This window comes from Choloepus didactylus, chromosome 4 (assembly GCF_015220235.1).
Source record: "Choloepus didactylus isolate mChoDid1 chromosome 4, mChoDid1.pri, whole genome shotgun sequence".
In the NCBI taxonomy this organism is placed as follows: Eukaryota; Metazoa; Chordata; class Mammalia; order Pilosa; family Megalonychidae; genus Choloepus; species Choloepus didactylus.
The window spans coordinates 153,931,948-153,938,869 of NC_051310.1; positions in this window are offsets into that span (position 1 = coordinate 153,931,948).

The following is a 6,922-nucleotide window of genomic DNA, read 5'->3' on the forward strand; positions in this document are numbered from 1 at the left end:
ACAGGATATGAAGGACATGAAGACCCCAGAAGAGCATAAAGAAGAAATTGCAAGAGAACATAAAAAATATTGATGATTTTATGGAAACAAAAGAAATTTGACCAAATTAAAAAGATTCTGGATACTCACAGTACAAGACTAGTAGAAGCTGAGCAAGGAATCAGCGACTTTGAGGACCACAGAATGGAAAATGAAAGAAAAGAAAGAATGGGGGAAAAAATGAAAAATCATAATGGACCTCAGGTATATGATAGATAAAATAAAACATCCAAATATAAGACTCATTAGTGTCCTAGAATGGAAAGAGTAGGGTAAAGGTCTAGAAAGAGTATTCAAAGAAATTGTTGGGGAAAACTTCCCAAACATTCTACACAATATAAATACACAAAGCATAAATACCCAGGGAGCTCCAAATACAATAAATCCAAATAAACCCACCCCAAGACATATTCTGATCAGACTGTCAAATACTGAAGAGAAGGAGCAAGTTCTGAAAGCAGGAAGAGAAAAGCAACTCACCACATACAAAGGAAACAACATAAGACTAAGTAGTGGCTACACAGCAGCCACCATGGATATGAGAAGGCAGTGGCATGACAAATTTAAAATTCTGAGAGAGAAAAATTTCCAACCAAGAATATTTTATCCAGCAAAGCTCTCCTTAATATTTGAGGGAGAGCATAAATTTTTCACAGACAAACAAATGCTGAGAGATTTTGCTAATAAAAGACCTGCCCTGCATCAGATACTAAAGGGAACACTACCAACAGAGAAACAAAAAAAGGAGAGAGAGATATGGAGAAAGGTTCAGTACAAAAGAGGCTCAATATTAGTTCATCAAAGCACAATAAGAGAGAGAGGGAGAAAATATATCTGACAAACATAAACCAAAGGATAGGATGGCTGATTCAAGAAATGCCTTCACAGTAATAACATTGAATGTAAATGGATTAAACTCCCCAATGAAAAGATATAGATTGGCAGAATGGATCAAAAAATATGAATCATCAATATGCTGCATGCAAGAGACTCATCTTAGACCAGGGACACAAAGAAATTGAAAGTGAAAGGATGGAAAAAAATATTTCATGAATTTTACAGCCAAAAGAAAGCAGGAGGAGAAATATTAATCTCAGATAAAATAGACTTTAAATGCAAGGATGTTATGAGAGTCAAAGAAGGCCACTGCATATTAATAAAAGGGGCAATTCAGCAAGGGGAAATAACAATCATAAATGTTTATGCACCCAATCATGGGGCCACAAATTACATGAGACAAACACTGGCAAAACTAAAGGAAGCAATGGATGGTTCTACAATGATTGTGGGAGACTTCAACATATCACTCTATCCTATAGATAGATCAACCAGACAGAAGACCAATAGGGAAATTGAAAACCCAAGCAATCTGATAAATGGATTGGATTTAACAGACATATATAGAACGTTACATCCCAAATCACCAGGATACACATTCTTCTCTAGTGATCACAGAACTTTCTCCAGAATAGACCATATGCTGGGACATAAAACAAGCCTCAGTAAATTTAAAAAAAAAAAATTGAAATTAGTAAAAGACCATTCTCTGGCCACAGCAGAATGCAATTAGGAGGTCAATAACCATCAGAGACTTAGAAAATTCACAAACACCTGGAGGTTAAAAATGAGGTGAGATGAAAACATTCCCAGATATTTAAAAGCTGAGGAACCTCATCACCAGTAGCTCAGTCCTATAAGAAATGCTAAAGGGAATTGCGTGGGAATTGTGAAGGCTGAAAGGAAGGGACACTAAACAATTGACTGAAACCACATGAAGAAATAAGGATTTCCAGTAAAGATCACCAGGTAAGTATAAATACCAATACTACCATATTTTTGATTTGTAACTCAACTATTTACTTCCTACAGGATCTAAAATACATAAAGTGTAGTGATAAATCAGTGGTTTTGGACTCAATGTAAAATATGTAATTTTTGACAAGAACTACATAAAGGTGGGGGAATGGAGGAGTATAGGAACATAGTTTTTGTGTCCTTTTGAAGTTAAGTTGGCATCAAACAAGACTGTTTTAAATTTAGGATGTTAAATTTAAGCCACATGGTAAACACAAAGAAAGCATCAGAGAATATGATCATACAGATGAAAAGTAGAGTGTGCGTTATGAGAAGTGGGGGAAGCGGCAATGAGATGCTAATAAGAAATGAGTGTAGGGTTTCTGTTTGGGGTGAAGTGAAATTTCTAGTAATTAATGTTGGAAAGTTTTTGGCATTGCAACATTATGAATGTGACTAATCCCATGAAATGAATGCTTGGGAGGGGTTGGAATGGGAAGATTTATGCTGTACATATGTTTCCACAATTGAAAAAAAAAAGACAGTCTAAACAGATAATGACAATTAAATGCCATAGATGATCCTGGATGAGATATAAGAATAGAGGAGAAAAGGCTCAAAAGGACAGAATTGGGACATAAGAAAAAAAGAAATATAGAATGTAAGCTTTATATCAATGTTAAATTTCTTGAATTTCTTAACTATACTTAATGAGATTACATAGATGAATATTCTTGTTCGTAGGAAATGCATTTGTGAACTATGTTATTTATTCAAGGATATGTGCAACTTGCTCTCATATGTTCGGAAGACAGAGCAATAGATGATGGATGATAGGAAGGGAGGGAGGGAAAGAAAGAAAGAAATGGTAAAGTGAAAAAATATTAAAGTTGGTAGATCTGGGTATTGGTGGAGGGGGTTTGGGGTACGTTTGAGTTCTGTGTACAGGTTTTGTATTATTTTTGCAACTGTCCTGTAAGTTTGAATTTATTTCAAAAAAAAAGAAAAATCACGGTGACCTTGGGCAATAGCTTTTAGAACCTTAGGCTCCTTATCTGTGAGATATGACATTGCCTGCTTTCTAGGGTTGTGTAGACTGTGGATTATATGAGATGAAATGGGCCCTAGTAGGGCTCAATGAAAGGTAGCTGCACTTGGTGGTGATGTTGCTGGGCTCATTGTCCACAGGGTGCATATAAGCATTTTGACAGGGGCCTTCAGGAAACAGCACCATATGCAAAGGTGCAGTACCATCAGTAGGGGATTTAGGCATATTGGTAGGATATGGTGGGGGATGTCTTAAAGAACTCCTTAAATTCCACCCTTTGGGTGGCCACAAAATGTATACATACTTGGGGCCAGTATAGTCCTTAGACCCTGGGCCAGAGGCTCAGCCCCTAGTGGATTCCCTATTCTTTGGAGTCCCTTCCTCAGAGGAAATCTTTCTCTCTTGTCTGGGATGGGCCTGGGCCAGCAGTGCCATGTGGGTGGGGTATCTGAGTTTGGATTGGGACCTATGTGAACCTGGGTCCTACTTCTTTATTTTAGGGTACCCCCTAACTTCCATGCATGGAGTCAACCAAATTCCCCACAAAAGTTCTGAGATTTGTACCCTTGGTGGTATCTCAGGGCCCCTCATTTCCAAAGGGTAGCTGGGTGAGTAGATCACTCCTGCTGGCCAGTGTGGTATATTTGTGTGTGGGATCATGGAGTTGGCCACCAGAATGGTGCTGGCATACTGATTTTGGGCAACTCAAACACATCCAAACACAGGATGAATTTGGGACTTTAGCTACCAATGGTCACTACTAACTCTTGGGCTTCGCCTTCATGTATGGGAAGAGTTCACCTGTCCATGTTCCTATTGCCGTGCTGCTTCTGGTCTATAGCACTGAGGGTGCCAGAGGTAGCAGCACACATTCCTTACCCTGTGAGTCCCCCATTGCAGGTATCCACCATGGTCACTCCACCTCTTTTGCAGGCTCCACATGTTGCAGGGTTGTGGGAGTGGCTGAACCTGTCTCCTCTAGGGCCTTTTGACACCATTATTCTGCAGTATCATTGGGTGCTTGTGATTGATGTATGAAGATGTGCCCTCCTGGGTGGGTCTTAACCTGTGCAAGGTGAAGGTGATATGCATTCACTGCATGAATGGGGCTCCTCTTTTTCACTTTGTCCATGGACCCTTGCCTATCCTCTAAGCTTGTAGAAGTAAGTGGAAGGCAGGAGTGCAGTCAATGTTAAAAGAGGTCACATTCTAGGAATGTAGTGATTATGATCTAAAAAGTTCAAGAGAAGACATGGTTGGAAGATGTGTTGTTTTATGCTTTCCTATAAAATTCCAAATGGCAAATTCATATTTTTCTTACATACTCTTGATAAGACTTGCATTTGTGATCCTCATCAGCAATGTAAATCAACAACCTCGAGAGAGTCACTGCGAGCCATTATACACATGTAACTCCATGAATGATTCAGTGTGATGAGTAATGACATAACCAGCATTAAATAAATGGCATTAGGGAACTGCAAAGGCAAGAAGATCAAATTGTCTTGATCTGAACAGATTCTGAAGAGCCATGGCATTGTTGTTACCCTTTACTTCTGATGGGACATGTGAAATTTTCCAATAATGGCACACTTGACAATACAAAACATGAATAAATGGTTCCTAAAGCTGAACAAGAAAAGATGGTGCCTGGACACTACAAAGAATTTGCATGTGCATTGACTGGACAATAATCAAATATCTCTTCTGTACCCATTATTCTAAATATTCATTAATAAATCACTATACTTCACTTGGCCCATGAATTTTGTAATGCATTTTAAAATTGAATTGTTTATATAGATAGCTACCCTTCCCCCCAAAAACATTTGTCCCTGGCCATGCATACCCTAGGGTTGGCCCTGCTTGTGACTAAATCCAGGGTAATATGTCATGTATCATGCCCTTGTCCTGCTATTGACACAGACTCCTCAGATCCTTCAAGTGAGAGAAGACTTACCAGATAGAGAAGACTGAACTGGATCTCTTCATCCCTTCTCCCTCCCAAGGTGCTGAAACCATATCCTCTGGCAGAGACTCATTCCTGACAGGAATAAAACGGACTCCAAGGGATAGAGTAGTTGCTGTTTTCAGTAAAACTTTGATTTAGCATGGGATTTGCTTAATGTTCCTGCCTCTGTACCCTACCCATTGATCTATCCTTTCCCCCACTCTTTACATTTGCAGAGCTGAGCTCCAGTTGGAGGATGAAAAGTGATTCAAATCACAGAGAAGCCACTAGAGGAGCATCTGGACTAAGTTATGATTAGAAATATGACTCAGAAATCCAGGAAAATGTTGGATTTAGGGAAAGAGGAAGGGAAAGAGGAAGATGGTGGTAATAAGGCTAAGCCTAAGGGACATTGAGGAAAAGGTAAGAGCTCATGTGGATGCATAACAATGACCTATTTATATAGATTTGAGGCTGCATTGGGGTGCCCCACTGTTTGAAGACATCAGCTCTCTAGCACTAACCTGAGGCTAGTGTTGAGAATTGTATTCCTAGAAATTTATTGTGTATCTCTGTGATGGTTTGAAGCTATGTGTACCCCAGAAAATTATGTTCTTAAAACTAATCCATTCATGTGAGTGTAAACCTATTGTTAAGTAGGACTTTTGATGAGGTTACTACCGTTAAGGCATGGCCCAGGGTGGGTCTTAGTCCTCTTATTGGACTCATTTATAAGAGACTGAAGTCCAGACAGAGAGAGAAAGCCACAGAAGCAAGATGCTGAATGCAGTGAAACCCAAAAGAGAAGGGAGAGACCATGCAGCCATGTGCCTTGCCATGTGACAGAGGAGCTCAGGATTGCCAGCAACCACTCTTCAGGAAGAAAGCATTGCCTTGATGATGCCTTGATTTGGACATTTTCACAGCCTCAAAACTGTAAACTTGTAGCTAATAAATTCCCATTGTTAAGAGCCAAACTATTTTATGGTATCTGCTTTTGGCAGCCTAGCAAACTAAAACAATCCCTATACATGAGAATATTAAAACTATTAATGTCATAGAATGAGTCTTTTTTTCAGTACTTTTATAAGGTGAAAACAAGAAAAACAGTAAAAATAATATTCATTCTATGAATGTTTTTGGACAGTTTGTTACTGGGATAGTTACTGGGTATACGTTTGTGAAAAAACTACATTGTGAACTCTGTGAAAAATGCAAAATAAGTGTCTTATAATGTATAATATAGGGGACCTACAGATAGACAGAAGCTAGTGAAGGGGGAATGATAATCTAATATGTACAGATATGGTAATGAGGGCAAACTTAATGGCACAGGAATGGTCAGGCGTGACCAAGGTTTGTTAATTGGATTGTAAGTATCAGTGACACATGGAAGGTGAACATGTTTATAGATGGTTGTTTAAAGGCATGTAACTCACAGAGTAGCACCACAAACCTAAGCAAGTGATAGCATGATATATTTATAAGGTATGACACTGGTGCAGAGGGTTAAGAACAGAGTGGTATGTGGAAAAACTACCCATTACATATTAAAGACTATATTTAATAGGAATATCTTACCAACACTACACTAATACTAGGGATGAATAATTAACAGCTGATAAGAACTGTGAGATGTATTATGTTACGATAATTGTTAAAAGTTGAGAGTGATGATGATTGTACAACTCAGTGAAGATAATTGAAGAAACCAAACAATTGTCTTGGGACAAAATATATATTTAGTGAAATTAGGAACTCTCTACTTAATAAATCAAGCCCTTGACTTGAGGCTTGCTCTTGTGAAACAGGGTTGTAAATGGGAGGCTGAGCCCTCCTATAATTATATCTAGGAGACACCTCCAGGGGACCTCTTTTGTTGCTTAGATATGGCCTTTCTCTCTAAAAGCCCAACTTGGGAAATAAATTCATTAACCTTCCCCAAAGAGGGAATGAATCTCCCTGGCAACATGGGACATGACTCCCAGGAATAAGTCTGGTCCTGGTAGCGAGGGATTGAAAATACCTACTTGACTAAAAGGGAGGGAAAAGAAAGGTAACAAGCTGAGGTCACAGTGGCTGAGAGATCC